General features: G+C 44.6%; 1 long non-coding RNA gene across 1 annotated transcript in view; it reads right to left on the reverse strand.

Annotated features, from left to right (window-relative positions):
- LOC148146802 (uncharacterized) overlaps positions 1–14973 on the reverse strand; it is a 69971-nt gene extending 54998 nt beyond the window's left edge. Inside the window, exon 1 of the long non-coding RNA XR_015760498.1 lies at positions 14854–14973. This is a non-coding gene — a long non-coding RNA (uncharacterized LOC148146802). The remainder of the gene's footprint in view (positions 1–14853) is intronic.
- Positions 14974–16966: the final 1993 nt, after the last annotated feature.

Raw genomic sequence — 16966 nt, forward strand, 5'->3', positions numbered from 1 at the left:
AGTGGAGGGAATTATGAGTCCAGGTTTTACACTTGTTTCATCTGGACTGACTAGATTTTACTAAACATTCATCATCAGGATTTGCAAATCTTCATTCCTGCCATTGCTTTAGAGTCCAGCTCCATTGTCCTCTCGGGAGGAATATCATTTCCAACGTGTTGTCTCAACCTCAACTTTGAGGGTTTCTATGTTCGGACACAATTTTGAGCTTCTTTACACACATCGATAAAGTTGATAATCTTGTCCAATCCAGCCCCAGTGTATGCCTGACATTTCACATTCACCTGATGCTGTCCTCCTGCAGGCATCATTGAACTGTCACAACATACATCACCTCAAGAACTGATCATTCAACAATGTTGCATGGTGCGGAGAGATTCGACACAACATCATCTCATCTCTTCACCAGCGATAATTAGAGGCTTGTTTGGGTTGTTGCTGTACTGCTTTCTCTATGCTGGAACAACGTTCTGTCTGATCTTTTCCACACTGTTTCCTTTCTATACTCCATCCCTGATCTTTCTGCTGACCTTTCTGCAAATATTTCTTTCCCCAAATCTGTTGTTCTTCTTCAATCTGGAATGTCTCTCAGCATAACACCAAGCCTTGGCTTGTCTTCTGTGAAGATACTTTAATATGTAACAGACAACCTTAAAGCTTCTGTACATGTTGACAACTTTCCTGCGTTATGAACTAGGCCAACTCACTCAAAACATTCTTGAACAGGCCATAACTATGTAATTTGTTGCGGTAAGTGTACAGTGAAAATTACCCGGAGTAAGATAGCTAGGTTGACTACTAGACTTTAAGACAGACAAAACTTTATTCACAAAATTACACAATTAAACACAAAGAATAGAACAAAGAGCCCCTACAGAATTCAAACTAGACTTAATTACGCTGTTCCAAATATACCCAACAGTCCCAATAAGCAAACTCCCTTTAAAACCCAGTATAAATGGAACACATGCTTACAGGTTAAAGATGTACGGCCAGAAAGAGAGAGAGAGAGAGAGTTTCCACACATCTCACTGTTGAACTCCTCACCAGTTCAAGACTGAACTAAACTGCTCAGCTCAGAGAGAGAGCAGACCACTCCACTTTCATTATACAGGTCACTTCTAAAACATGACCACTTTGGCCTGAAGTCTCATCTGTTTACAAAGGCCTCTCAAAATCCTTTTCATCTCTGTACCAGATCAATCTGATTGGAGCCCGGCCTGGTTTATTACCCCTCTGAAAAAATCAATGACAGAGTCTCCTTGAGCCAAGAAACAGCTTTTAGAAAAAGAAAAGGGACTCGCTTTGTGACACTTGAGAGCAGTTTTTCTTTCCCTGTGCTCTAATGGTGGGATCTCTAATGACTAAAAAAATTCTTTGACAGATGAAAGCATCTTTCAATTGTCCACACTCTCAGGATTAAGTTAGATAGGTTCATAGAGATGTAAAACACAGAAACAGACCTTTAGTCCAACTCGTCTACATAATTCCAGTTCAATTTGTCAGCACTTGGCCCATATCCCTCTAAGTCCTTCCTATTCACATACCCATTAATGCCTTTTAAATATTGTAATCATACCAGTCTCCACCACCTCCTCTGCAGCTCATTGCATACATGCACCACCCTTAGATTCCCTTAAATCCTTCCACACTCACCCTAATCCGACGTCCTCTAAGTCTAGACTCACCCAGCCCAGGGAAAAGACCTGGCCGATTTATCTTATCCCTGCCTCTTACAATTTTATAAACCGTTATAAGGTCACTCCTCAGGCTCAGATGCTCTGGCGAAGATAGCTCCAGCCTACAGTGCAAGCCTTCCAACCCTAGCAACGTCCTTGTAAATCTTTACTGAACCCTTTCAAGTTTCAAACATCCTTCCTTGAAGAGGTGGAGCAAAACTGCATGCAGTACTCCAAACCAATGCCCTACATAGCTGCAGCATGACCTCCCAACTCCGATACTCAATGCACTGACCAATAAAGGCAAGTATACCAAATAACTTGATCACACGCACTCCAGTCTGGTCTGGAATGTGACACAGTCTCCAGTCTGCTATGGAAGCAGTGTGTTCAGTTCATTCCCCACTGGGTTCACTGATCCCCATCACACACCTGCACAGACAGATCCATTCCAGGTGTAGCCAGTCCCACATGAGCATCTGAAGCTTCCATCCTGCTGGATACAGGAGGCATTGGCTCCACACGGATTGCTCAGGCACACGTCGATAACTGCAGATGGAAATAAATGTGACCAGATATCCTAAATTAATCTAGTCCCATTCGCCAGCATTTGGCCCATATCCATCTAAAGCCTTCCTATTCATATACACATCCAGATGCCTTTTAAATGGTGCAAGTGTACCAGCCTCCACCACTTCCTCTGGCAGCTCATTCCATACACGTACCACCCTCTGCATGAAAACATTGCACCTTAAAACCCTTTTAAATCTTTCCCCCTCACCCTAAACCTATGCCCTCTAGTTCTGAACTCTTCCACTCCGGGGAAGAGACCTTGTCTATTTATCCTATCCATGCCCCTCATGATTTTATAAACCTCAATAAGGTCACCCCTCAGCCTCTGACACTCCAGGGAAAGCAGCCCCAGCCTATTCAGCCTCTCCCTGTAGCTCAAATCCTCTAACCCTGGCAAATTCTTTGCAAATCTTTTCTGAACCCTTTCAAGTTTCACAACATTCTACCTATAGGAGGGAGACCAGAATTGCACGCAATATTCCAAAACTGGCCTAAGCAATGTAGTCACAGGTGTGGTGCCAGAAGACTGGAGGTTGGCTAACGTAGTTCCACTATTTAAGAAAAGTGGTAAGGAAAAGCTAGGGAACTACTGACATTGAACCTGACATCAGTGGTGGACAAATTGTTGGAGAGATTCCTCAAGGACAGGATTTACATGTATTTGGAAAGGAAAGGACTGATTAGGGATCGTCAACATGGCTTTGTGCGTGAGAAATCATGTCCTCACAAACTTGATTGAGTTTTTGAAGAGGTAACAAAGACTGATGAGGACAGATTGGTGAATATGATCTATATGGACTTCAGTAAAGTGTTTGACATGGTTCCTCGTAGCAGACTGTTTAGCAAGATTGGATCACACTGAATACAGGGCGAACTAGCCATTTGCATACAATCCATTCAAAAAATATTCCAAAGTACACAATTTTTTGACTTTTTCTATTCCAGGATATTTCACCAATTTCCTTCGCTGGTCTGTGCAATTTGCTGATCGCTGTAAATCTTACAATGTTCGACAGAGATTCTGAACTAGGGAGTGATAACATCACAGAAAGTCCATTTCTCGCCATGGTGAGCACATGGTAATCCGGTGGCTTAATGGCTAGCACTGCTGCCTCAGGGACGTGGGTTCATTTCCACTGCTGGGTGACTGTGTCGAGTTTGCATGTTCTCCCTGTGTGTCTGTGTGGGCTTCTTCCCACAGTCCAAAGATGTGCAGGTAAGGTGGATTAACCATGGGAAATGCAGGGTTACAGGAATAGGGCAGGGGGGTGAATCTGCATGGCATGCTCTTCGGCGACTCAGTGTGGAATTGATGGATCGAATGGCCTGCTTCCACACTGTAGAGATTCTATGGGTTAGTTTACACGGGATGGGTGTGTGACAGCTGAATTGGTGTCTGTCCTAATGGCTCCACGTGACACCAGCCTGATATCACTCACCGTCAAAACTGTCCCACAATGACAGAACCATTACCAGGCCTTGAATTGTAACTGAGTTGGGGTAAGTAGCAATAGGAGGACAGTAGATGATAACATGACACAGAGAGGATACTGTAGATTTATGGACTCTTGGCCAGTTCTTTTTTCATCTTTGAAAAACAATAAAAGATTCAAATTTATTTGAATTTATTGCTCTGTTTCACCACATCAGCTTGAAGTGAAATGTTCTGATTTGGAACTAGAAAAGCTCTTGACACATCATGCTCATCTCAGGTATTCGATAAGCGTTGTTTTGATTGAACATTCTTTAAAGATCACTGTAAAATGGTTCATCACTGTAATCCAGTTAGTTCAGGCAGTTAAAATTATGTACCATAAAGCAGGAATCTCTGAAATGATCTCCATTGCAAGCTGGAACAGGTTCCCAGAGACCCCTTCCCTTGTGACAATATAAGGGTCACATGAAGAATAAAAATGGAAATGGAATGATTTAAGGTCAAGAAGATTAATTGCCAGTTACCTGTACAGTTCCTCCCATCTCCAGAGTAACCAGCCTCACACACACATTGGAAAGAGCCGGGGCTGTTGAAACAGGAGGCCGAGCTGTGACAGTCGTGGTTTCCATTTTCACATTCGTTCACATCTGAGGGTTAGGAAGGAAGGAAGAATTCATTGGAAGATCCTCAGCTTTATGAGTATTGAACTTTCTACTGTTACAGATACAGAGCTAGCATTGAATCACCTGACCTTTAGAGAAATACTTCAAAGGGTATTCTGGAATACGAAGGTGTAAGATGTTCTGGGATATTATTCAAACAGTGATAGCCATACTATTCAATTTATTTCACAACTTTGATCTTGGGGAATAGTTTGAAGTGTTAAACGTTAGCTTTCCAGCTTCCTGATCCAGCCAAAATTTACATTTTCTATCTGGTTTCTCTTATGATGTAGTCGAACACACTGCAACATTTAAACAGAGCTCTTCCAACATTTTATAATTATCTCTAATTACTTCCACAGTGTCTCAGTTACTCCCATTGCAAACAGTATGTCATGTGGACCAATCACACACTTTTGATTTGCATTTCAGTCTGACAGAACCTTTAAATGCCCTGGAGTTATAAAGGAAATCTGAAGTAGAATATGAGAATTGGGCTATTATTTCATTACACATGCACACTACTAGTTACCTGTACAGGTCCTCCCATCTCCAGTGTAGCCAGCCTCACAAACACGTTGGAAAGAGGCTGTTGAAACAGGAGGCCGAACTGTGACAGTTGTGGCTTCCACTTTCACATTCATTCACATCTGAAGATTAGGATGTCTATATGGAGGTCAAAGATGGACCGGGTCTGAAGGACCTCGCTGTACAAAGATCTGGGCAACAGGGGAAAAAATACACCCAATGCCACCCTCACCCTGTGTGACTGCATCAAGCTGTGCGTGGATCCCCGGTACGCAAACACCAAGTGTCACTACGTACTGAGGTTCAACTGTCCCCGGTGTTGCGAAGGATGGGCCTGGCCTCGCTGCCGCGGAACGCTCCAAGTAGTTGGACCGTGCCGTATCACTTGTCCTTCGTGGAGAAATTTATGAAGAAAAACACCTTTGACCACAAGTCCATCAGGAAGTGGTCAGCACATAGTGTCCTTGAGATCCTTTGGGAAAAGGAGAGGGCGGATCCTATCGAGCGGTTCCCTGGGCAGACTGTCAAAGCCATTTGGCAGAATGCCTCATCGCCAGAACTTTCTAACAAGCACCAAGACATGGCTTGGCTGGTGGTGAGAAGGGCTCTGCCTGTGAGATCCTTTATGCACGCCCGGACTCTCAGCCGCACTGCACGCTGCCCTCGAAGCGGCTGCGGGGGGGACGAGACTGTCACACACCTCCTTCTGGAATGTGCCTACGAAGAAGAAGCCTGGAGAGGAATGCAGTGGTGTTTGTCGAGGTTCGTCCCGAGCAGCGCCGTGACGCGGGACTCAGTGCTCTACGGCCTGTTCCCTGGGACGCACACCGAGACGAACATCAGCTGTGCCTGGAGGATCGTCAACTCGGTGAAGGACGCTCTCTGGGCGGTCCGAAACCTGCTGATCTTCCAGCTGAAGGAGTTGATCCCGACTGAGTGTTGCAGACTGGCACATTCCAAGGTCCAGGACTTCAGCTGAGGGACGTGCTGAAGATTGGGGCAGCTGCCGGCAAGTCGCGGTGGGGAAAGACCACCGTGTAACATCTGCCTGCCTAAAGAAGAACAGGGGGCCCACGCAGTCATTTGGGCTCTGCTGACGCTTCAGCAGAAGAGCTGGATAGTCAATGTACAGACTTGTATATGGGAAAAATAAATTTTGATGTCTGTATGTAAAGCAATGTAATGTGTGCACAAGAATGACATGACCAATTGTAAAGAGATCCAAATAATTTTATGAATAAAGTATATTTTTGAAATAAAAAAAAGGAAGAGTTTATTGAAGAATTCCCAGTTTTGTGAATCTGAAACTTTCATCAAATTTCATTGAACAATCCAATTATTGGAGAATAGTATTAATACATCCTGGCATTGAAAGGACTAAAATGATAGAATACTTTCTTCTGACAGACACTGGTCCTGCCTTTTGTGGTTGCACTATCAAATCAGCAGGTGATTACTGTTACAGAGAACTGTGTGTAGAAATGGAATGACATACAGGCTGATTAACAGTCTGAAAAGGCTATGATGGGAATGTATCTAGCAAGGCATTGACTATTTTGTATCTATCACAGCGATAATGTCTATCCCATTTTACAGCACATTTATTCTCCATTTCACTCATGCCCATTTATGGGAACCCAGAATTCCTGGGAACTGGGGAACAGTGGTAAGTAAATTTCACCTCCCCCCTCCTACTTGGCTCAGTGTTATAGAACATAGAACATTACAGCGCAGTACAGGCCCTTTGGCCCTCGATGTTGCGCCGACCTGTCATACCAATCTGAAGCCCATCTAACCTACACTACTCCATGTATGTCCATATGTTTGTCCAATGATGACTTAAATGCACTTAAAGTTGGTTAGCACTACTGCCCAGGTTCAATTCCCACCTTGGGCAACTGTCTGTGTGGAGTTTGCACATTTTCCCCTTGTCTCCTCCTACAATCCAAAGATGTGCAGGCCAGGTGAATTGGCCATGCTAAATTGCCTATAGTGTTAGGTGCATTAGTCAGGGGTAAATATAAGATAGGGGTGTGGGTGGATTATTCTTCGGAGGGTCGGTGTGGACTTGTTGGGCCAAAGGGCCTGTTTCCACACTGACGGGAATCTAATCCATTCAGGGTATAGTCCCACAGTGCGTGGACCCCATTTGAACCTCACACAAAGAATCTCAGAAGTTTCAGAAATGACAGCCAGACTACTAAGACCCCTCGGAATCCTAGTAGCACACAAAACCACCAACACTCTCAAACAAAAACTAACAAACTTAAAAGACCCAGTACAACCCATGGACAAAACCAATGTCATCTACAAAATTCCACGCAAGGACTGCCACAAACACTATGTAGGACAAACAGGAAGAAAGCTAGCCACCAGGATACACAAACACCAGCGAGCCACAAAAAGACACGACCCTCTCTTCCTCGTAGCCCTACACACGGATGAAAAAAAACCCACCATTTCGACTGGGATAACACATCTATCCTGGGACAGGCTAAGCAAAGACATGCCAGAGAATTCCTAGAGGCCTGGCACTCCAGCCACAATGCCATAAACAAACACATAGATCTAGATGCCATCTATCAACCCCTCAGAAAACAAACAGGAAATGACATCATTACAAACCCCAGGAACCCCATCCAGGAGAAAGATATAAATAGAAAGCAGGAGACAACAGCTTCACTTCACTTGGAGGTCGCCACTGATGATGTTACCGAGCCAGGTAATGAAACGTCTGGATATCAAACCTACAGCTCAGCAAGCAAACCTACACCATAGAGTCTCTATCATTTTTGTATCCTCAACAATAACTGAGTGAGGAGAAAGTGAGGACTGGAGATCAGAGACAAAAAGTGTGGAGCTGGAAAAGCACAGCTGGTCAGACTGCATCCGAGGAGCAGGAGAGTCGACATTTCAAGCATAAGCTGTTCATCCTGTGGGAGTCGGTGGGTTTGAAGTAGACACGAAGAAGAGCCTATGCTCAAAATATCGACTCTCCTGCTCCTCGGATGCTGCCTGACCAGTTGTGCTTTTCCAGCACCATACCTTTTGACAATTGTTATGAGCAGATTGTCTCATTATACATGGAATCATTGTCTGTTGCTAAATGTATTAATCATTTCATCTTTGCCAAAGCAAACTTCAGAACACACTCCCTGGTCTCCCCCTCCCCCAGTCTCCTTTGGAATGTGACACAGTCTCCCTCTGATATGGAAGCAGTGTGTTCAGTTCACTCCCCACTGGGTTCACTGATCCCCATCACACACCTGTACTGAAAGATCCATTCCCACAGTCCGTCCCACTGGAGCATCTGAAGCTTCCATCCTGCTGGATACAGGAGGCATTGGCTCCACATGGATTGCTCAGGCTAGACATGGCCCTGTGGCTAAAATGATCAAGGGGTTTGTACATTTGTGGAACTTGCTGATCACTGAAAATCCTCCACTTTTTGGACGATTTTCAGATCCTGCGAGATTCTGAACTAGGGAGTGATAACATCACAGGGTAGCCATTTCTAACCATTATGAACACATTTCATTTACACATTAATGAGAATAGATTTCAACTTTGTCTAAATAGCCCTGTGTAATACCAGACCAGTGTCATTCTCTGTCAAAACTGTCCCATAAATAATGAACAATTCGATGAGGTAGGTTTGTAACTGAACGAATGGTTTAATTATTTAATGTCACTTGCATTATACACTGAATATTACAATAAAATACGGTGAAAAGCTTCAACAGTTGCCACAATCTGGCGCCATTTCAAATAAACCAATAACAAAAAGGATAAAAGATATAACTGAAAGAGAGTTCGCCACTACTTTGCCTCCACTGCACTGGACCCACCAATACGGAAGACATGCCCCTCTTCAGGCACCATCTTTTCACCACTGGAGTCATCTCGCTGACACTGATGCCAATGTCAGATCCCACATTGAATTGATATGCGCTCCACGACGAGGAGACCACAGCTCCGCTGCCTCGTCTATGATGCCAGGGTTCCTGATCCCAGGCATACTAGACTGCTGCCACTCAGCAACTGTCTCGCCAATGCCAGGAGTATGCGCTCTGGGCCTACTGCACACAGGAGTGTCTGGCTCTGCTGCCAGACCAGGCTGCCCTCCACTCAGACTGTGCTGGCACCGCCATCTTGAACAGTCTGCCACCACCCATTGCTGGATTTGTCGCCACTGCTGCCGCGCCATCCCGAACACCGGAAAGGCATTCCAGCTGCTGTATCTGCCACTGCCTCCAACCACCGGGGGGAGCCACGTCTGCCGCTGCCTCCAACCACCAGGGGGAGCTGCGTCTGCTGCTGCCTCCAACCACTGGGGGGAGCTGCATCTGCCACTGCATCCAACCACTGGGGGGAGCAACGTCTGCCACTGCCTCCAATCACTGGGGGAGCAACGTCTGCCGCTGCCTCCAATCACTGGGGGGAGCCGCGTCTGCCACTGCCTCCAACCACTGGGGGGAGCTGCGGCTGCCACTGCCTCCAACCACTGGAGGGAGTGGCGGCTGCCTCCAACCACTGGGGGGAGCTGCGACTGCCACTGCCTCCAACCACTGGGGGGAGCTGCGACTGCCACTGCCTCCAACCACTGGGGGAGCCACGACTGCCACTGCCTCCAACCACTGGGGGGAGCCGCGACTGCCACTGCCTCCAACCACTGGGGGTGAGCCACATTTACCACTGCCTCCAACCACTGGGAGGTATCCTGTCTGCCACTGTCTACAACCACCGGGGGGAACTGCATCTGCCACTACCTCCAACCACTGGGGGGAGCCACCATTCCACTCTAGCTGTCACACCAATTTTGACGACTAACCCACCACAAAAGGCTCCAAGGATACGTGAAATGAAAGAAATAAAGAATAGAAGTAAAAACAAAGAAAGAAAAAAAATCAACAGAGCATGTGGGAGTTGACGTGCCCCAAGCAAAAGCCTGCACGCAGTCCTGCTACTTCGCTGCCATCTTGTAAAGGTTGGGGAAGCAATAACAGGAGGGACAGTGAGAGACACGAGGACGGGACACAGGGAACTTACTGACTGTGGACCAGTTCTTGCTCCACCTTTGATAAACCATAAAGGATTAACATTTATTTGAATTTGAAAAATGTGTTGCTGGAAAAATGCAGCAGGTCAGGCAACATCAAAGGAGCAGGAGAATCGACGTTTTGGGCAAAAGCCCTTCTTCAGGAATGCCCTTTCCTGAAGAGGGACTTATGCCCGAAACGTCGATTCTCCTGTTCCTTGGATGCTGCCTGACCTGCTGCGCTTTTCCAGCAACACAATTTTCAGCTCTGATCTCCAGCATCTGCAGTCCTCACTTTCTCCTAATTTATTTGAATTTGTTGAGTCTGTTAATCCAGATCAGCTTGCAGCAAAATGTTCTGCTCTGTACCAGAATCATGTTTGACACATTCAGACTTATTTCAGGGATTTGACAAACATCCTGGCTATCCGATATTCTTTAACGATCACTATAAAAGGGATCCTTCCAGTACTATAATTGATTCATGCAGTTAAAAGCCGACTGTATAAATCAAGAGAGTCTGAAATGATCCCCATTCCAGGCTGGAATTGATTCCAGAAAGTGTAGATACCAATTATAAGGAACACCTGAACAGTAAAGATGGAAATGGGATGATTTCTGGCCAAAACGATTAACTATTAGCTACCATTACAGTTCCTCCCATCCCCAGTGTAACCAGCCTCACACACACATTGGAAAGAGCCGGGGCTGTTGAAACAGGAGGCCGAGCTGTGACAGTTGTGGCTTCCACTTTCACATTCATTCACATCTGCAGTTTACAAAAAAGTAGGAGATGGTTGGAAGATTTATGAACATGAACCTTTTTTCTTACATCATTGGGCAACCTCATCATTGGAACATATCCATAATTAATCCTGGAATAGTGACGAGTAAATGAGTGCTCTTTCTAACAGGGTCTGATGTTTTAAGAGTTGACATTTCCAAACATTAAATTCTATTGATGTACCTTCACTTTACCCTTGGACATAACTGTGTGAAATAAGATGGATGAGCTTGAGGCTCTTTTGGAAATTGGCAGATACGATATTGTGGGGATAACTGAGATGTGGCTTCAAGTGGACAAGGCCTGGGAAATGAATATTCAAGGCTACATGTGCTATCGTAAGGATAGACTGACGGGCAGAGGGGGTGGGGTGACCATGTTGGTAAGGGATGATATTCAGTCCCTTGCGCGGAGAGACCTAGAATCAGGGGATGTAGAGTCAGTGTGGATAGAGCTGAGAAATACTAAGGGTAAAAAGACCCTCATGGGAGCTATCTACAGGCCCCCAAACAGCAGTCTGGATGTCGGATGCAAGTTGAATCAGGAGCTGAAATTGGCTTGTCGCAAAGATGTTACAACAGTTGTTATGCGGGATTTCAACATGCAGGTAGACTGGGAGAATCAAGATGGTATTGGACCTCAAGAAAGAGACTTTGTGGAGTGCCTCAGAGATGGATTCTTAGAACAACTGGTGCTGGAGCCGACCAGGGAGAAGGCAATTCTGGATCTGGTATTGTGTAACGAACCAGAATTGGTCAGGCACCTCGAAGTGAAGGAGCCATTGGGAAGTAGTGACCATAATACATTAAGCTTCAATCTGCAATTTGAGAGGGAGAGGGTACAATCGAAAGTGACAATATTTCTGTTGAATAAAGGGAACTATGGAGCTATGAGGGAGGAGCTGGCCAAAGTTCAATGGTGCAATACCTTAGCAGGGATGACAGTGGAGGAACAATGGCGGATATTTTTGTGTATAATGCAGAAGTTGCAGCATCAGTTCATTGCAAAAAGGAAGAAAGATCCTAGGAGGAGGCATGGGTGGTCATGGCTGATGAGGGAAGTTAAGAAACATCTAAAGTTAAAAGAGAAAAAGTATAACCGAGCAAAGATAAGTGGGAAAACTGAGGACTGGGAAGCTTTTAAAGAACAACAGAGGATTACTAAGAAGGAAACACACAGAGAAAAAAATGAGGTACGAAGGTAAACTGGCCAAAAATATAAAGGAGGATAGTGAAAGCTTTTTAAGGTATGTGAAAGGCAAAAAAATGGTTAAGACTAAAATTGGGCCCTTGAAGACAAAAACAGGGGAATATATTACAGGGAACAAAGAAATGGCAGAAGAATTGAATTGGTACTTCAGATCTGTGTTCACTGGGGAAGACGTAAGCAATCTCCCTGAGGTAACTGTGGTTGAAGGACCTGGACTTAAGGGAATTTATATTTGCCAGGAATTGGTGTTGGAGAGACTGTTAGATCTGAAGGTTGATAAGTCCCCGGGGCCTGATGGTCTACATCCCAGGGTACTGAAAGAGGTGGCTCAAGAAATCGTGGATGTGTTGGTGATTATTTTCCAGAGTTCGATAGATTCAGGATCAGTTCCTGCGGATTGGAGGGTGGCTAATGTTGTACCACTTTTTAAGAAAGGTGGGAGAGAGAAAGCAGGAAATTATAGACCAGTTAGTCTGACCTCAGTGGTGGGAAAGATGCTGGAGTCTATTATAAAGGATGAAATTATGACACATCTGGACAGTAGTAACAGGATAGGTCAGAGTCAGCATGGACTTATGAAGGGGAAATCATACTTGACTAATCTTCTGGAATGTTTTGAGGATGTAACTCTGAAGATGGATGAGGGAGATCCAGTAGGTGAAGGGTACCTAGACTTTCAGAAAGCTTTTGATAAAGTCCCACATAGGAGGTTAGTGAGCAAAATTAGGGCGCATTGTATTGGGGGCAGAGTACTAACTTGGAGTGAAAGTTGGTTGGCTGATAGGAAACAAAGAGTAGTGATAAATGGCTCCATTTCAGAATGGCAGGCAGTGACCAGTGGGGTACCACAGGGATCAGTACTGGGACTGCAGCTTTTTACAATATATGTTAATGATATAGAAGATGGTATTAGTAATAACATTAGCAAATTTGCTGATGATACTAAGCTGGGTGGCAGGGTGAAATGTGATGAGGATGTTAGGAGATTACACAGGGTGACCTAGACAAGTTAAGTAAGTGGTCAGATGTATGGCAGATGCAGTTTAATGTGGATAAATGTACGGTTATCCACTTTGGTGGCAAGAACAGGAAGGCAGATTACTACCTAAATGGAATCAATTTAGGTACAGGGGCAGTACAGAGAGATCTGGGTGTTCTTGTACATCAGTCAATGAAGGTAAGCATGCAGGTCCAGCAGGTAGTGAAGAAGGCTAATAGCATGCTGGTCTTCATAACAAGACGGATTGAGTATAAAAGCAAAGAGGTTCTTCTGCAGCGATACAGGGCCCTGGTGAGACCATACCTGGAGTACTGTGTGCAGTTCTGGTCTCCAAATTTGAGGAAAGACATTCTGGCTATTGAGGGAGTGCAGCGTAGGTTCACGAGGTCAATCCCTGGAATGGTGGGATTACCTTACACTGAAAGACTGGAGCGAATGGGCTTGTATACCCTTGAGTTTAGAAGACTGAGAGGGGGTATGATTGAGACATATAAGATTATTAAAGGATTGGACACTCTGGAGGCAGGAAACATGTTTCCGCTGATGGGTGAGTGCCAAACCAGAGGACACTGTTTAAAAATATGGGGTAGACCATTTAGGACAGAGATGAGGAGAAACTTCTTCACCCAGAGAGTGGTGGCTGTGTGGAATGCTCTGCCCCAGAGGGCTGTGGAGGCCCAGTCTCTGGATTCATTTAAGAAAGAGTTGGCTAGAGCTCTCAAGGATTATGGAATCATGGGTTATGGCGATAAGGCAGGAACAGGATACTGATTAAGGATGATCAGCCATGATCATATTGAATGGTGGTGCAGGCTCGAAGGGCAGAATGGCCTACTCCTGCACCTATTGTCTATTGTAGTGTAATGTTTACAAGCTGATTACACATGTTACAGCTCATTTGCCAATCACACCCTTCCAGGCCTCAACCATCTCACATCAGCAGCTACTGGGACAATGGTGACATATCGCACTTGCCACCTCATCTGGGCTCTGTGTCAATTTGGGAAAATAGGATTCCTCACACTGGGAAGAGGAGGGATGTAAACCCTCACCTCCCCAACCCACAGAGGCTACCATTCAACATCATATCGACATAATGCAACACATCACCAAGCGAGTCACTTTTCATGCCTTAGTTAAACTGTCAGTGACGTCTCTGATAGTGGGCGTAATCAGAGAGGAGGTGACATATTTAGACAAAATCGCAGATGAAACGTTGGGTTCTTCTTCCATTTGCTTTCCACATATTCTTTCCTCTTCTGTCCAATTTGCTGATCAATTGAAGGCCTAAATTTTCTACAGAGGTCCTAGGCTAAGAGGAAAAACCACAAATTGATTCCTTCTAACCATGATGACCTGATTGAAAACTTGCATTGTGAATTGTGATAGAGTAGAATTGGACACTTTTTGTAATCTCATCCCTTGGAATATGAGTCCATGCTGTCACTCAGTGTTAAAGTTATCCCATCAAGAAATAACAATTCAGTAAGGGTAGAGTTATAATAGAATAAGGGAAAGCAGTGACAATTGGACAGTGTGAGAAAAATGGGCAGGGACACAGAACTGATTGATTACCATTGGGGATTTTCACATTTGAGAAAGATACACTGAGCAAGTTGTTTTACAGTTGTGAACTTGCAAAAATGCCGAGCCCCATACTGATTTCTTACGCAGTTTCCTAAGATTGCGGCACAACAGGAATTTACGTTTTGTATCCAGACAGTTTCACAAAGGCCAGGATTGCACAAACCTCCTCATTCACCAACATCTTATTGTCATCTCTGAGGAGATCCTCCCATGTTTCAGGTAATCCCATCAGCTATATCACATTGATGACAAGATCTGGAATTGATTCCACTTCCAGATGAGAATAAACTTTCAGCTGCTGGGGATTCAAACAACAAAAGAACATGGACTTGAGGTGACATAACACACTAACAATTACCTGTACAGCTCCTCCCATCTCCAGTGTAACCAGCCTCACACACACATTGGAAAGAGCCGGGGCTGTTGAAACAGGAGGCCGAGCTGTGACAGTCGTGGCTTCCACTTTCACATTCATTCACGTCTGGGGATTAGGAAGGAAGGAAGGAAGAGATCATTGTGGGATTGTCAGCTTTCTGAATATAATCTTTCTGTTGTTACAGACCCAGATCTAGGATTGAGCCACCTCATTCGTAGACAAATGCCGACAATGGACATTCTGGAACAGGAAGGAGTTAAATGTTACAGAAGCTTCTTCAGACAGTGATAGCCATATTGTCAATTCATTTTACAATTTTGAAACTGAAGAATTGTTAATAAACTGATTGCTCAGCTTCCTAATTTAGCTATAGGTCACATTTTGTACCTGTGGTATCTTTTGATGCGCTCACACATTGTTCAACATTTAGATTGAGCTCCTCACTCTCCAACGCTTTATAATTATAATTAATTACTTCCACACAGTGTCTCAGTTACTCCCATTGCAAACTGTTATGCCATGTGGATCAATCACTGTGCATTCAATTGGATTTCAGTCTGAGAGAACCTTCAACTACCCTGGAGAAATAAAAGAAGTCTGAAGACTAATGTGAGAATTGGGCTGATTTTTCATTAAACAGTTACCTGTACAGTTCCTCCCATCTCCAGTGTAACCAGCCTCACACACACATTGGAAAGAGCCGGGGCTGTTGAAACAGGAGGCTAAGCTATGGCAGTTGTGGCTTCCACTTTCACATTCATTCACATCTAGGGTTAGGAAGAAAGGAAGAGCTCATTGGATGATTCTCAGCTTTGTGAATCTAAAACTTTCTTCATACTCCCTTGAACAATCTGAGTATTGAAGAATAACAATAATACATTCTCAACTAGGAAGGATTGAAATGATAGAGTGCCCTCTTCTGACAGACACTGGCACTGCCTTTTGTTGGTTGCACTTTCAAATCAGTGGGTGATTACTGCTACAGAGAAGGGTATGTAGAATTGGAATGATATACAGGCTGATTAACAGTCTGAAAGGGCTATGGTGGGAATGTATCCAGCAAGGTCTGGACCATCTTGTATCTGTCACAGCAATATCATCTCACCCATTTTACACCTCATTTATTCTTCATTTCACTCTCACCGATTTCTGGGAAACCCAGAATCCCTGGGAATTGGGAAACAGAGGTAAGTAAATTCCCCCTCTCCTTCTGAGTCCATGCTGGGTACATTCCAACAATGTGTGAACCCCATACAGCACCTCATACAGAGGTCCTTGCCATAGCCTTAATGATTGTCAATGGACTGTTCAATTGTTATTGGATTCAGTGCCTATTGCTAAACTTATCAATAATTTGTCATTGCCAAAGCAAACCTCAGAACACACTTCCTGATCTTTGTTTCCCCCAGTCTGGTTTGGAATGTGACACAGTCTGCAGTCTGACATGGAAGCAATGTGTTCAGTTGATTCCCCACTGGGTTCACTGATCCCCATCACACACCTGTACAGACAGATCCATTCCAGGTGTAGCCAGTCCCACAGGAGCATCTGAAGCTTCCATCCTGCTGGATACAGGAGGCATTGGCTCCACACGGATTACTCAAGCACACGTCAATCACTGCAGGTGGAAATGAAAATGGATTTTTCAGATACATTCACATTCCACTCAAAAAAAAACCAAAACTACATTTTTGCCTTTTTTTGGCCTGCAATATGTCATGTATTTCTTTCACTTCTTTCTGATCACTGGAAGTCCTCCAGCCTTTGACAGAAACTTTGGACTAGGGACTGATAACATCACGGAGGAGAAAGTGAGGTCTGCAGATGCTGGAGATCAAAGTTGAAACTTTATTGCTGGAACAGCACAGCAGGTCAGGGAGCATCCAGGGAACAGGAGATTCGACGTTTCGGGCACAGACCCTTCTTCAGGAATGAGCAGAGAGTGTTCAGCAGGAGAAGATAAAAGGTAGGGAGGAGGGACTTGGAGGCTTTGTAGAGAGAGGCAGAGAGCTTCTTCAAGGAAGGCATCCTTGTAAGAGGATTCGCAGTAGGTTGAAATAGATTACAGATTACAGATTACATTACAGTGTGGAAA

This window comes from Chiloscyllium plagiosum, unplaced genomic scaffold (genome assembly GCF_037043375.1).
Source record: "Chiloscyllium plagiosum isolate Xiang-an unplaced genomic scaffold, Cpla_swu_hap1 HiC_scaffold_19, whole genome shotgun sequence".
In the NCBI taxonomy this organism is placed as follows: Eukaryota; Metazoa; Chordata; class Chondrichthyes; order Orectolobiformes; family Hemiscylliidae; genus Chiloscyllium; species Chiloscyllium plagiosum.